The sequence below is a fragment of the Myotis davidii genome, unplaced genomic scaffold, assembly GCF_000327345.1.
Source record: "Myotis davidii unplaced genomic scaffold, ASM32734v1 scaffold210, whole genome shotgun sequence".
Lineage (NCBI taxonomy): Eukaryota > Metazoa > Chordata > Mammalia > Chiroptera > Vespertilionidae > Myotis > Myotis davidii.
In genome coordinates, this window is record NW_006282396.1 from 2,176,457 (window position 1) to 2,192,799 (window position 16,343).

A 16,343-nucleotide genomic window follows, 5' to 3' on the forward strand; every position below is an offset into this window, starting at 1 on the left:
GGTGTAGGCCTCAGAGGGATGGTGGATCAGGTGAGCAGGGGTGCCAGACCAAGGCTGGGCACCGGTTGCTGTCATCAGGGCGAGCCTCTGGTGGTTACTGAAAATTCTTTGCTCCCGTGTGCTGCCGTGCCACCAGGGGCTTGCACTTACTGCTGGCGTAGGCTCCACTAGCACCTGCTTCGGGTGCCCGGTGCCAGCCCTGATTGCTCAGCACCATCAGTGGGTGCAAGGAGTGGCTGCCGCCCAGATCACCCCTCAGGGGTTCCCCACCTCCCCTTGCTCCTCTCACTGGCTGCTGGCACTGGCCCCAATCGTGGGAGCAGCAGCCCCAGTGGTGGGATTGGCAGCGGTGAGAGCAGGGCTGCCGGCTAACAGGGGACCCAGGGCTGCTGCGGGAGAGGCTGGGTGGGGCTCCAGACGATGCGCTGAGACCCACCCCTGTGTCCACCACAGCCTTGTGGCCCATAGTTCTTTCAAGGTGCACAAACTCATGCACTGGGCCCTTAGTAGATTATAATGGAGCTAAAACAAGGCTATTGCCTAGTGCAGTCTTAGCCATCCTAAGGTTGTAGCACAATGCATGACTGTTCCGTGCTGGTCTCAGTTTATTGATGGTAATACCAACAGCTAGAAATGTCCGGGGCACTCTCCTGGGCCCCACTGAGCTTCCCACAGACATCTCTCCTTTCCAAACCAATGTTATAGTTGGACTGACCCTTATTATGACTGTAAGACACCCTTAAGTAATAACCATTAGGAAGATTTGAAGTAAAAAAAGAGTTTACTACTTACAGCCTCTGGAGCAAACAGACCATCGAGGGGGCATACAGAGAGGTGGAGGAGACAGACAAGAGAGAGAGAGCAGAAGAGAGAGAGAGGACACAGACCTGGAGTTCCGCATTTAATGGGGTAGTAGGTAGGGGCCACCGGTTTTCCTGGCTCACTCTTCATTGGAGAGTTTTAAACAAAAGAGAGAGCCTTGGCCAGATGGCTTCATTGGTTGGAGTGTCATCCTTTACACCAAAAGGTTACAGGTTCCACTCCATCCAGGGCACATATCCAGGTTGCAGGTTCAAAACCCTGTTGGTCATCCTGCTTCCTTGACAAAATTGGACCTATCATGGATTATTCCACCAGCCATTAAAAATTCCTCTACCCATCTCGTGCATTACATTAAACAATAAAGAGAATGTTTGGGAAATTTTATTCAATTAGATGAGAAGACATTTAACGTTCACCTGGCAAGATTAAAGTCTTTATCAATGAATAATTCATGACTTCACAATGAGTCCCTTAGCCCTCTACTTCTCAAAAAAAAAAAAAAAAAAAAAAAAAAAAAAAAAAAAGCCTTTCAACTGAAAACGGAATAAAACAAAAAAAATTAAACATACCTCAAATGCAAACTCTCCTTATTTGTAACTATAAAGAATCCAACTGAAAAAAAAACCAAAGATCTTGTAAGTTGATTTTAGATGTATGTAACAGTTTGTAGCGACTTCAGCATTAACATTGCAATTATTCAGGGATGGAGCTATACAAGTTTCTGTTACAAGGTCCCCCGCTGACCCTGAGAAACTCTCATTTACAGTAGACAGCATGGAGTCACTACATAGCAAATGGACAAATAAACATCCTTTAGCAGCTGAGAGTAGATTCCATCTTATTCTGCAGGAGAGTAAATAACAAGGCAACATGAACTTAGATGCACTGCAATTCCTGTACCAGCTAATGATGAACACATAACTACAATGTAAATGACAACCATCCAGATATTACCCTGGAACACGCTTCTCATCAGAAAATGCTACTATACCAGAAACAGATTTCTCATACACACACATGTCCACACACACAAACATCCAACACTTTTCCCACAAACATTTTTGTTTGTAAGCATTTTACTTGCCATAAATTACTGCCCATGAAAATATAGTTATGTATTTTCTACATCTAACTTATTTGAAATGTAAGGTTTTAGTAACCTTAAGAAAAAAAACAAAAAACACCAAAGAAACCCAGTGCCATTAGATATTAGTAGAGGAAATTGAAAGGGTCTGCCATAGTTGGAGGGGTTCTCAATTTTAGTTCTATCCAGATACCAGCCAAAGAGTGTGACTTTGGTCTAGTTATTTAAAAATTCAGGATGTAGTTTTTTTTGTGTGTTTTTTTTTAACATCTGCATATACTCTTATAAAATGTACTGTATTTTCTAAAGGTAATGGCGAAAATGAATAGGTATTAATAGGTTAAAACATGCACTCCTGGAAACTTCCATAGGCTAACTAAAACATATTTCTAGGGAAACAGGAATTTCATTTCAAATTTAACAGAAAGGCTTTATTTCAGTAGGTGGTATTTCCCAATTAGAGGGCAGGCAAAACCGACTGCCCACTCTGGCAGGCATGTAACTTCCCTCAGGATATGGAATGAAAAAGGGGCCACAGACTAAACTGGACAAGCTTAGGGAAGACCTACATGGAGGCCTTACAAACTCAGAGACCTAAGTAAGATGGTCAGAAAGTAAAACTTTCTAACTAAAAGGGAGACCTGGAAGGTAGTCATGCCCTAGGATGGTGTCTTTCTTGACAAAGATCAATCTTTCCCTTAACTGAACCTATTGTCTTTTTGTACCTATGATAACACATCTTTGGAATGTTAGGTAATCCTCTTTTTCAGGCCCCTCAGGCCAAAATCTCACCAGAACAGGAAGCCACAGAACCCTCCATTGTTCTCCCACATAGCATCTCTATGTGCTGTCAATGTTCACTGTTAACTATCCCATACCCACCAATGTAACAGAAGTTGTGTCTGTTTTACTTTTTATCAAATCTCAGAGATTTCCTCCCTTAGCTTCCTTCTACCTCCTTAATCTATCACAATGGATTTCATGCAACCCCCTTATGTCTTCCCCTTTGGCTCTGATGTATACAATAAATGGTAAACCTGCCATTTTCTGGAGCATTTTCTCAATCCATTGAGATTTTGCTTTCCCTGCAATTGTTATTATTTTGGCTCAAATAAACTCATAAAAATTCTCTACAGGTTTGGATGTTTCTTACATCAACAAGCAATAGGACATGAGAGCTTGTTTCTGAGGACAAATGGGCTGGGGAGATGTAAGCTCTATACCTCAACACAGAAGTTAGAGTCCCACAGGCACCCTGTTCCATCCATTCCGACATGAAGCTCAAGGGTTCAGCCAAAGTACAGCTGGCAGAGAAGGGTCTGGAAGGGCAGCCTTTCATCTGCCTGGGATAGGCTACATGATCACACATCAGAATTACTGTGTGATCATAATGAAAACAACAAACATCGATTTAACCCTTACTTTACGCCAGTCACTCCTCTAATTTTTTTTTTGTTCAAACATACGCTCTAAGAACTGTTACTAATATCATTTTACAGATGAGAAAACAGAAAAATAGATTAAAAGATAAATTTCTCAAGATTGTACAATGATTACATGGTAAAGTCAATATTAGAACCCATGAGTAAAATTAGCCTCTAGGCTAGCCCAATGCAAGCTATTCTGCATTAGTTGCTCTTGAGAGGGTGGGAGAACATAAGCAGAAGCTGTAAGTACCATCAGTATTGGAGGTAGATTCAGTCCTCATCAGGTTTGATTTTTACACTAACTAAAGTTGTATAGACAATGGCTAATCTGCAGAGCTAAGTTAGAAAATGAACTCACTCTGAGTTAATAAAAATATGGAGCTAGTCTGGCCAGTGTTGCTCAGTGGTTGAACATCAACCTATGAACCAGAAGGTCAGGGTTTGATTCCTGGTCAGAGCATGTGCCCAGGGTTGTGGGCTTGATCCCAGTGGTGGGAGGGGGTGTGCAAGAGGCAATTGATCAAAGATTCTCTCTTAATATTGATGCCTCTATCTCTTGTTCCCACTCTAAAATCAATAAAATTATATTTTAAAAATATGGAGCTATATAACCTCTCTGACACTTTGGGTGGGCTGAGATCCTCTTCAAGGGGACTAGGGGAATATCGACTGCTTCCAAGAAGGAGTGATTGAATTTTAGGTCAAATGGAGGATGGAATTGATATCATTGTGATTAGCTAGTTATTAATAACAGGAAAGAAGCAAAGGGGGAAGTCACACATTATAGGCATACTAGAGGCCTGGTGCACGAAATTCACCAACGGACCCCACTGGTGCACGATCAGGGCCAGGGAGGGGCAAGGGAGGTTGGCCAGCTAGGGAGGGACCACAGGAGGGCTCCAGGGTATGTCCGTCCCACCTCACTCAGTCCCGATCGGCTAGACTCCAGCAGCAAGCTAACCTACTGGTCAGAGCATCTGCCCCTGGTGGTCAGTGCATGTCATAGCAAGCGGTTGAGCAGCCTTACCATATCATCAGCTTATTACACTTTGGTTGAACGGACGACTGGACAACCCGACACTTAGCATATTAGGCTTTTGTTATATAGGGTATCATTAGCATATTATACTTTGATTGGTTGAACAGACAACCAGACAACCCGACACTTAGCATATTAGGCTTTTATTATATAGGACTGTTTGGGTAGTGTCACCAGGAAGCTGCAGTTTCACACTCCCCAGGGAACAGAATCTATTCCCTGCAAAATACTGGAGGAAGGGATTGAACAAAGGAAAGATAGATGCAGTAAAGTTGGGGTGACATAGGGAAAGGTACTTGACTATCAATCACACCAAGAACAGAGATCATTGGCCAAAATGATCTGTCCAATGCAAGCATGAAAAAATTTGGGAATATATAATCTTCTAAACAAAGGGATTCTCTCTCTCTTGTGCTTGACTCTTGGCTTGTGGAGTTATTTTGCTCCTACTTCCTTGCATTCACTCTATTGCCCACAGCCATGTGGGCTCCACACCCAGTGAACTCACGGACTGCAGCAGGAAGCACAGCTAAGCTAGCCTGATGCTGTATTGGACCTGGCTCCAACAATGGAAAGAAAACTCTGGACACTGGCTCTTACTTTAGCTCTACTAAAGCCTCAGCTACACTTCTTCTTTGGGAAATGGGAACTTTTGAAACTCGGGCATTTAATTCCACAGGAATAAATCTTTGTGCATACTTCATCCTTCTAAGGGGGACTTCATAATTTCTTATTTCAGCCATACCCGAAGAACCTCACCCCCGTGAGCAACCAGGTAGATGAGCCGCACTCCTATCCTGTAACACTATCACTCATATAAAAAATGAACTGAAGGGTGGAGCTCACACTGAGGGAAGGCTAGTGGGCTGCAGATTACTAGACTTCTCATCATACACTTTTTTTTTTTTTAACCAAGCAATCTACTGAATAGAAAGTTAAAATAATTAGAAGAAATTTCTCTTTTGTTCTCAAAGTCTATAACTCTCTCTTCAGCCACATATTTTACAAATGCAATTCACTTACTACACAATGAACTAGGAAAGGCAAGAATATATATTCTGTGAAGAGCCATTTACTAAATGTCTACTTTTGTTTTGCCTGGTATTAACCTGAGAACACAAATAAATATGACATAGATCCAATTTCAAGGTATTTTCTATCTTTCTAAAAGAAGTAATGCATATATTTTAAAAGACAGATTAAAATAATACTTAAAAACTTACAATAGTTAAAGTAATTAAATGAGTATACAATTAGACTGGGGTGGCTCTAGTGCCACAATAGCCTACGTAAGCAAACTGAAACCTAAGCCAGAATCTATACTGTGGAATCCAAGAAAATGAAACTTAGGAACTATCCATCACAAACAGCCAACCAGGATTTCCCAAGTAAGACAACCTTAAGCGATAGCCAACCAAATCATTTTCTTAAGCTTCTTTCATACCTTCTCTATAAAAATCTCTCCCCTAGCTCCTGCTTTAGTGATGGTCAATTTGAATTAATTGAAATAGAAATAACCTCTTGAGATTAATGTTTTAAATGTTTTGAAATATGTTTTTATTCATTTCATCTCTCTGAAGGGACTGGGAGAGATAGATCAATGATGAGAGAGAATCATCAATTGGCTGCTTCCTTGCATGCCCCCTACTGGGGATCCACCCTGAAATCCCAGCATATGCCTTGACCTGGAATCTAACTGTGACTTCCTGATTCATGGGTTGATGTCACACCTGCCTGGTAGCTCTTGAAAATTCTACTGTGCCTCACTTTGTAGTTTAACACAATGCATGACAAAGGCCAGTGATAAAACTCAGTATTCAAAGTGTAGAATGTGAATATGGTGAATTACTTCGGTGGCCCATGAAGCTTTTGACAGATTACAAATTTGCAAGTTTGGAAGCCATTTGTCTTTCAACAGAAGTGTCAGCAAAAATTCTCGTAATTCAAGTTTTCTTAGGCTGCATAGCAATTCCTTACTTATACTGTCCTCTCAGGTCAAATTGTCTGTGAGTTAATCACATTATTAGAATAGATCTGAGCTTTAATTTGTTAAATTCTTATTCACTATTAACTTTTAATTGGAGTAACAGAAAGGTTTATGCTTCACAATGGATTTTCATGTCAATATAAACACATGATTATGACTAGATATCATATGATGCATGTAGAAATGAATATTGTCATGTGAGGGCTAAAAATATTAATACTTTTCTTCCCTCCTTCTAAGTTCTTCTGGATGGACTAATCACCAAATTAACAAAGACTGACTAACAGGAGAAAATCAAGTTTGCATGCATGCGCTTGGGGAACTCACACAGGCATGGACATTCGTTTGCAGTTCCAATGAGGCAAGATCAGGTATGTAAAACATGTTTGGACAAATGAGAAAAGGGTGATGGTATTAGATTTCACAAATGAGAATGGGCGATTTACTAGTAGTTGAGGAATAACAGAGTATACATGGCAGGCAAATTCTTTTTCTTTTTTTTTTTACAATATATTTTTATTTATTTCAGAGAGGGAGGGAGAGGGAGATATTTTTAAAAGTTAATCAGCTTCAAGACCAAAATAATTCATTTATCCATATAATTTGAGATCATCTGAATTTGAAAATTAGAAAATGTAACATTTGAAGGTACTATTGGTCAACAGGCTCTTTTACTCTGAAAGTATTAGGCCCTGAAAGCCCATTTTCTCCAATTTTCAAGGGAGGTTGGAGTAATAGTATTTTCAGATTGAGGTATTTGTCACATCATCTTATCAATGATGGCATTTTCCAATTTTTAATCCTTTTAAAACAAAGGCTAATTGAGGAAAAATGTATCTTCAATAAGAGAGACATTATTTGACTATCTCAAAACATAAAAATATTATTTAAAAATGGTTGTACACTAAATTAGTTGTTCAAACAGTCTAATTACTCATTAAAAAAAACCTCAAAACACATAATTATGACAAAGACATTAGAAACACAATTTCACTAATATAACATTTAATTAACATTACCCTTAAATAATGTAAAAATGATATTAAAGAAGAATGTGCATTTACAAGCCCCAGCTCCAATTTTTTCCTTAGACAGTAGGAACTATCATTTATATTAAAGATCAGCCTAGAGTTAGTTAATTGTGGCTTGAGTGTCATAAAAATAATTCAAACTTGGCAATTCTTAATAAATTCAAACCCCATAATTTGTGTCAGCCTCAGAACAATTCAGCAGACTAAGAAGTCACTTGTCCTTATTCTTAATGTTATTAAGAAGAAAACGTATGATGTATGCTATATTCTATTACTACATTTACATGTGCTCCTTTATAGCCACGAGTAGAAAATTAAACTTCTGGCATTACTGCAAGCCAAGATGCGTCAATTCTTAAATCAAGACAAGATTTATTAATCATTTCTGTACCGTATCACAGATCCTCTTACAAGCTTCACACTGTTCCCCCATGGTGAGACCTTAATTTCTATAACTAGAACTGCTTGGAAAACAATGGAGTATTTCAAGGGATTTCACAGAGAAAATATCCTTCTTCATACTGCCAATGAGCTTCTGTCTAAAGGAAACTAATAAATGTCTTACTGCACCATTCATTCCCTATGTGAAGTTAACCCTAAGGCTGACTTTAGAGACATATTCAAATAGAGCCAGGCTCGATTTCTATAGGAAAACATTGCTTGCAAAAACTCTTTTATTCTCAGTAGCTTTTAAGTTCTTGAAAGCTTTATTCTAGGCTTGTATGTAAAAGTTAAATGCCAGTTTAGCTTCAGAGAGAAAAGTCCTAATTCCACTCAAGGTCTGTGACTGTCTGTGGACCCCAAACCCCCGTGGCGGCCTCTTGGTTACCCTACACATGAAAGCCTGCTTCAGTGATCTCCTCTGTGGTGACATTGGTCAACATGAGCTGCTGCAGATTCCTCTTTAAAGAGAGGATTACAGAGTTTTTTCTTTAGCTATGCCATTTCCATGGTCTGGGGTTAGACATAGGTTTTCATTGGATAGATGAATTTCTAAAAATGCATGTGTGCAAATGTCCTATCATAAGCAACATTAAATCTCAAATGAACATAAAAGTTAAAGTGACATTTAAAAATAGAGAAATGTTGATTCAAAGTAGAAAGTTGATCAGGTTGCTGGAAAAATCTAATTTATTAGTCATTGAGGTGAAAGGAAAATTAACTTATGGCTCAATTGGCTACACAAAATTAAAAGAAATGTCTCTATTTAAAAAAATGGAAAGCAGAGCTAGCAAATATTTAAAGCAATTTTGAGAGGCCACTTATAAATATGTCTCATAAAAAAAATCTTGTAAAATTGCTAACAACATATCAATATTCAAGTAGATATGCCAATGATGAATGTGAAAATACTATTTGTATTTGGTAAATGCAATCAGAAATTCTGAAAATGGGAATGTATCCTTTGTGATAAAATAAGTGCAAATAAAACAAAAAAGAGACAGTGCATTTAAGAAGCACTAAAAACATAATAAATCTCTAATATGTATGTAGAATAATCATTTCCCATGGGATATATAAGTTAGCATAATTTATAAATCAATGTTACAGAGTCTTTCAATAACCATATATATGTATGTATGTACATTTATGTACTTTGACTTAGTACTTTTTCTTGACAAAACTGATGTAAGGGCAACAAACTCCAAAAAAGAGAAGATGCTCAGTATAGCCTCACCTATTTTTAAATTGGAGATAATCATCTATTATTTTATCTGTTCTTCAATAAATTTTATAATACACTAGAGGCCCAGTGCACAAAAAATTGTGCACTCGGGGAGGGTCCCTCAGCCCGGCTTGTGCCCTCTTGCAGTCTGGGACTCCTCGGGGGATGACCACCTGCGGGCTTAGGCCTGCTCCCTGGGGGAGCAGGCCTAAGCTGGCAGTCAGACATCCCTCTGGCAGCCTGGCAGCCCTCGGAGGATGTCCACTTGCCAGCGGGGAGCAGACCTAAGCTGCAGTCGGACATTCTTAGCGCTGCTGAGGAGGCAGGAGAGGCTTCCACCACCACTGCTGTACTGGCAGCTGGCAGCCTGGCTTCTGGCTGAGCAGAGCTCCCCCTATGGGAGCACACTGACCACCGGTGGGGGTCCCCACTGGGGTGCCTGGCCAGCCTGGGTGAGGGACTGATGACTGTTTTCAGGCTGCCCACAACCCCCAGCCACCCAAGCTCCCAGTGGAGGCTGGCTGGAAGCAGGTATCTGGGATTTATTTAGCTTCTATAATTGAAACTTTCCTGCCTTTAGCGGAGGCCAAAGCAGCCAGGGCAGGCAGGAAGCTTGGTCTCCTCCATCTCCAGGGCAACCAAGTCTCCTGCTTGCTCCAGCTCCATGGCTGCTGGCCACCATCTTGGTTGGGTTAATTTGCATATAGTTGCTCTGATTGGCTGGTGGGCGTAGCTTAGGGCATAGCAAAGGTATGGTCAATTAGCATCTTTGTCTTTTATCAGTGTAGATTATATAATCTCTAAGTAGCATTTATTGATACTCTGTGGTAATAAAGGGAACATAATTTTAGGTAAGTAAAGAACAAATCAAATGTATATCCATTATGTGATACTAACTATATGAAATTATATATTTTTTCTAGATGCAAGAAAAGATAATTCACCACATAAGAGTGATAAGGATTATGTCTTTCTTGTCTCAATTTAAAAATTTTTAAATTACATATAAAAATTTCATTATAAAAAAGGCACACATACATCTCTCATCTATTTCTCAGAAGAATAGCAGCTAGACTTTTGCTACTTTCTTTATCAGAGTTTGGTAAACTCTGCACCTTGTGCCAAATCTAGCCAACCACTTGCTGTATATATATTAATTTTGACTCCCCCAAAAGTTAACAAATGTTGGCCAGAAGTATTACCAATATATAAACAGTCCATTAATACATATTTTGTATGTTATTGTATTATATACTATATTCTTAGAATAATTTAAGCTGGAGAAAATAAAATGTTCTTCACCATAAGAAGACAAAATACATTTACACTATTTATTGGCAAAGCTCCACATATAAGTGAACCCAAATAGTTTAAACCTGCATTATTTATGGGTCAATGGTTCACCAGAGGTTTTAGGAATCTATACTATAAAATAAATCACATTCCCCTAGACCTAGATGCCAGTATTGGTAGTCCCTGTGATTTCTTAATTGATCACAGGTTTTGAACAACCAAATGGCATTAACTAATAATTACTGTGATTCTGAATAATCAAACACTTAGATTAAATGTCATTTCAAAACTTATCAGCATAAGAATTATTTGTTTTCTCAAGATACATCCTTTTTTTTTTTAAATATATTTTATTGATTTTTTACAGAGAGGAAGAGAGAGAGACAGAGAGTTAGAAACATCGATGAGAGAGAGACATCGATCAGCCGCCTCCTGCACATCCCCCACTGGGGATGTGCCCGCAACCCAGGTACATGCCCTTGACCGGAATCGAACCTGGGACCTTTCAGTCCGCAGGCCGACGCTCTATCCACTGAGCCAAACCGGTTTCGGCAAGATACATCCTTTGCCAGTGTGATGAGCCAGTCACTAAGTTCAAACTCATTCTAGGAAGGCAAAGTCACTTCAGCATGCGCAAGCAGCTGTGGAGAACTGCTCTGCCCCTCGGTATGGATGGAGGTCTTCGGTGGTGCAACATTTGGAGTTGATAAAGGCTCTGCTGTTGACATGAGTTGGTCCTTCTCCATATTGTTCAAATCCAGGCGAAATTAGAATGAAATCACTTATACTGATTGTATTTTCCTTTACTGCTTAGAGATGCACAGAATAACTATTCACAGAATGAAGAAGCAATCTGACACAGCTAACAGACTGTTCATACAGGCTTGTTTGGAGGGAAATAAAGCAAAAGCACAACCATAGGTGTAGAGGCTCCTGAGCTCTGTAATCTGTTGTTAGTACAAACGTCACATTTCTTGGGAAATCAAAAATCAGATTTGCTTTGATATAAATTATTCCTAGGAACATTATTTTCTGTATACTTGCTTAAAATGTATTTAAATTTGGAGAGGGTAGAGAACATAATTACTTCAGTAGTCTACATTGGCATTTATTTCTTTAGCTTTGGATTGGAGATTTGGAAAAGTGCTTAGAATGGTACATTTTGTAAAGCCAAATACTTGTATATAAAAATTTTAAGGTATAAAATGCCAATCTGATTTCACCGTAAGCAAAAGTAAAAGGGAAATGACAAGTTGCCACAGTATTGGCAAAACATATGAATGTGAAAGGGTTTTAATTTCCTTAAGAAGATATATCAGGGTCATAATTAAACCTTAAAATAATAAAAGTAAAGATATAAAAGGCAACACACACATACACACAGAGAGACACTCAGATAACAAATACCAAAAAAAGAGTTCACTCTGATAAATAGTAAAATAAATGAAAATTAAATAAAAATGAGTAACCCTCTACTATGTCCACCACGGGCCCAATCCACTGACAATTCTTTCAAGATAAAGTGAGACTGTGTCCCCTGTGACCTCCCTAGTCTAAGGCACTGTCATCACTCTCTTGAACTATTGCAGGAAACCTCCACAATTCTACTCTTGCTTTCCTCAGATCTATCCTACACTAAATAGCCAAGAGGATATTTTTAAAATATAAATAAACCATGTCATTCCTGTGTTGAATGCTCTTCTCAGGGCTGCTGCTTCTAGAAAGGGCAGCACAAGCCATATATATATATATATATATATAGAGAGAGAGAGAGAGAGAGAGAGAGAGAGAGAGAGAGAGAGAGCCAGGGGCCATCGCAACCGAACGGATGACCAGCTGCCCTCCTCCTCCTGTAGCTCTCCGCAGCCCATTTGTACCTCTCTGGCCTACCCTCCTGCTGATCTGTGATCTGGTCATGAGGCGCTTGGTCATTATGCCTCAGGGTATAATGGCTAGTTAGCATATTCCTTTCTTATTATATAGGATTCTTTTCAGATGCATGAGGGCACCTAGCCAATATGCTCACAGGTTTCTATTTCAGTGTTTAGAGGTGTGCAGTGAATTGGAGAAGTTGCCTCCTTCTCCAAAGAGCATAATTTAACTTATTGGATACTTGTAGTAAGGGGGGAGAGGGGTATTATGTTACTGAGAATGTAGACCAAAACAAAGCAGGTTGGAAATAGTATTTTTGTCTGTGCCAACACAGTGAATGTACATTCAGAAACAGCTAGTACAAGTAAAATTTCCTTCCTTCAAAATCCAGCACAAGCACCCACCCCTTCTTCTCCCCTCATTTATAACTTGTCTGCTACGCTAATATTGGCAGTGCCAGCACCATTCTTCTTTTGTTTATAAGTAAATCCTTGGGTTAATTTACCCTTCCCTCAATCAGCCTGCAGTGTCTTAGAAAATTCTCTCAAAGTGCTTTTCAGCCAGATAGCATTTGTTAAAATTACTACTGCTGTGTAACAATTAATCAAAATTAGCAGCTTAAAAGGCGTAATTTGTTATGCTCCCTGTTTCTGGGGACAGGGATTTGGACAGGGCACAGAAGAGGTGGCTTTTCTCTACTCCACAGTGTCTGGGGCCACAGCTGGGAAGATACAAAGAGTGAGAATATCCCTCAACACTTGTTCACTTCCAGGACCTGAGCTTCAATGGCTGGTACACTTGGGCTGCTGACTGGAGTCATACATGTGGCTTCTTTATGCCTCAGCTTCCATACAGCATGGCAGACTCAGGCTGGCCTAACTGAATGACGCAAGGCATGATCACAAGTGTTACAACTACACAAGGCAGAAACAACATCCCTTTAATGACCAAGCCTCAGAGGTCAAACAGCATCATTCACCAAATGATGGTCCAAGTAGTCACAAGCCTGATTAGATGAGATTGCCAGAAGGAATGGAGCATGTCAAAGAATAAGAGGGCCATGCCTTAAAAACTGCACTGATTTGTGTATTTTTTTTTTAATTCTACTAGTATTTATTTTTTAAATTAAATTTTATTGGGCTGACATTGGTCAACATGAACATATAAGTTTCATGTGTGGATTTCTAAGTTACAGAGTTTGTATATAGCACTATTTTCCCACCACTCACAGTTAAGTTTTCTTCTGTCACTTCATATTAGGAACCCCCCCACACACACCCCATACCCCACCCCAGCAAGCACCACACTGCTGTTTGTTCTATGTATTGATACAGTTATCCATTTTGATGACTCCACCAGGACTGTGTGGATCTCGGTAATCCTGGAGAGTTTTGAACTCTATATCTGGTATATTGCTTGCCTCCATTTCATTTAGTATTTTTCTGGAGGGTCTTCCTTTTCTTTAATTTGGGACATGTTTCTTTGTATCCATATTTTGGCTGACTTTTTGTGTGTGTTTTTCCTATATATTAGGAAGACCTGCTGTGTCTCCTAGTCTTGATAACGTGCCTTATGTAGTTGGTGTCCTGTGAGACCCAGTGGTAGTCTCAGTGATCACCTTAGCTGGGTGCTCTAGGAATGCCCCTTGTGTGGGTTAGGTGAGATCTGCTGTTGTAATTGAGTCTTGATTGCTATTGGCCCATTGGTGTATGGGGACAACCCTCAGGCTGGCTGACTTGAGGATCAGGTGTTGACCACATGAAACAGAATTTGCCTCTGCAGCATCTGGTGCCTGCTGACAACTCCCTTTGGATATGCTGCTTGTGAAGCTAATTGAATACAGCTCTGATGTTCCCTGAAGCTGTCCACTAGTTGTGTCTGTTCTGGGGACTCTTAAGAAGGATTCTGGTGCAGGTCAATGTCAGACACTGCCTATGGCTGGCCTTGGGCAACCTGTTTGGAGCTACAAAGTGAGCCACAGTTTGGGGCAGCCTCTGCTTGGCCTTGATGTGCATGTCAGGGACCAAGTTTCACACCAAGGCAAGCTTCCACCAGCACTGAGCCCAGGAGCAGGTCAGCCAAAGGAGTACAGCAGCCCAAGTTCGCCTCCACCTGCCTCTATCTGCCTGCTACGTATTAGGCTCAGTCACTGAAAGAGCCTCTAGAGGTACTTGAGTTGCATGAGGTAGGGTCTCATTGAGTCATCTAGTAGGGGCAATGGTGTTCACCAAATTGACCCAAGTTCAAACCAGGTGCCAGTGCTGGGTTGGAAGCCACTCAGCAAATGTCCTATTGCATACCAAATCCAGCTGCCACTCATGTGGTGCCCGTAGACCTTTGTGGTGGCCTGGGGGTCTTAGGGAGTCATCAAGGTGTAGCCAGTAGAGTTTATTAGGCCCAACAGACCAAGATTTGGCTATGTGAAGTAAAGGCTCTGCACCAGTTGGGTGTGTAATAAAATACTCACTGTACTAGAGCCACACAACTCAGTCTGTCCCAGATTCTGTTGGGAGCCCTTGCTTAGCAGGGGGGGTCTTCCAGGAATTGGGAGGGTGGGACTAGTTAGCGAAGAGGGGGAGGTGCTGGTCAGGCTTGAGGGAAGGCCTTGCCCCATAGTCACAAAAATTCATTCACTGACACCCCATGAGTCTGCCCAGACCTCTACAGGCAGTTGACTCCTCAGCAAGGTATTAGCTCTGCAGTGTAGGGCAACAGGGATTGCAGAGGGTGGGGTTTTGCATTCCCCCAGGCTGATGCTGTAAAGAGGGCAGTGCTCCACCTAAGCAAGATGGCATCTGCAGTGCGGGAGGTAGACTCAGCACAGGAACCTGGACGGCTGTCACTTCAGCTCTGTCCCAGGAGCCACAAACCCCAATCTCTCCTCACACAATTGTAGTCCATTCTTCCCTCCCCTTACCAGAGACAGGGTGACCAGTGTCTCTCTCTGGCACACAGAATCCCTGCTGATTTTCCAGGCCATTTGTTATGAGAGCATCTCTTCCTGGCTTTGGTCCTTTGGGCTTGGGAGCACTGCATGGGGTTGAGACCCTATACTCCTCAGGGAAAAACCTTTGCAGCTGAAATATCCCACCAGAATCTCAACCACCATGCATTCAAAAGGGGCCAGCCCTTTTGTGTCTCCACCCTTCCTACCAGTCTCTATGGGACTTCTTTTGTAAATCCTTGGTTATAAGATTTCTCTTCAGCTAGTTTTCAATTGGTTATTCAGGACAATTGTTGTAAATTTTAGTTGTAATTCCAGTTTGGTCCTGGGAGGCGGTGAGTGTACCTTCCATGTACTCTACCACCATCTTCTAAACTTTATACTCTTTTGAATATTGTTGTGAAATTTGAGAGATTACAGTGTGGAGGTGGCTATCCAGGAAGAGAAAGGTCATTGAGAAACATGATTTTCCCTACTCCATTTGCAGAAAGAAATAGACATGAACAGGGATATTTGAAATCAAATCCGATTCCCCTGATGATTAGATATTTGTTGATGATGAAAGTGATATTGATGTTTTATTTATTAAAGTTCTTGGATATATTTTTTTAAAACTCCTCTTTATAAAAAATATTTCATTGATTTCAGAGAGGAAAGGAGAAGGAGAAATAGAAACATCCATGATGAGAGTGAATCATTAATCTATTGCCTCCTGCATGTCCCACACTGGGGATTGAGCCCAGAACCCAGGCATGTGCCCTGGCCAGTAATCGAACATGACCTCTATGTTCATAGGTGCACACGCAACCACTGAGCATTGCTGGCCGGGCTTCTAGGATAATTGTAACTTACTTGGAACCTAAAAATATAAGAGTCATTATAAAGACAAAGATATATAGACAGATGTTGCACAGAGTCAAGGCAATAATTTATGAAAAATTATAATGCAACAGGAAGTTGAATTTCTTTGCATGTTTTGTTCAGTATTGCTTGTATTATTAAAATTATTCTAAAAACTGAATACACATTAAATTTATAGGTATGTATGTATATAATTTTTGTTTGATGTTAAGTTTGTTTACTAAAAGTCAACAGAGAAAGATAGCATAGAATACCTGAAAGAAAACAGAGCTTTTACAATGTAAGTAGAAGTAACATGTAGCAACTAATTTAAAAAA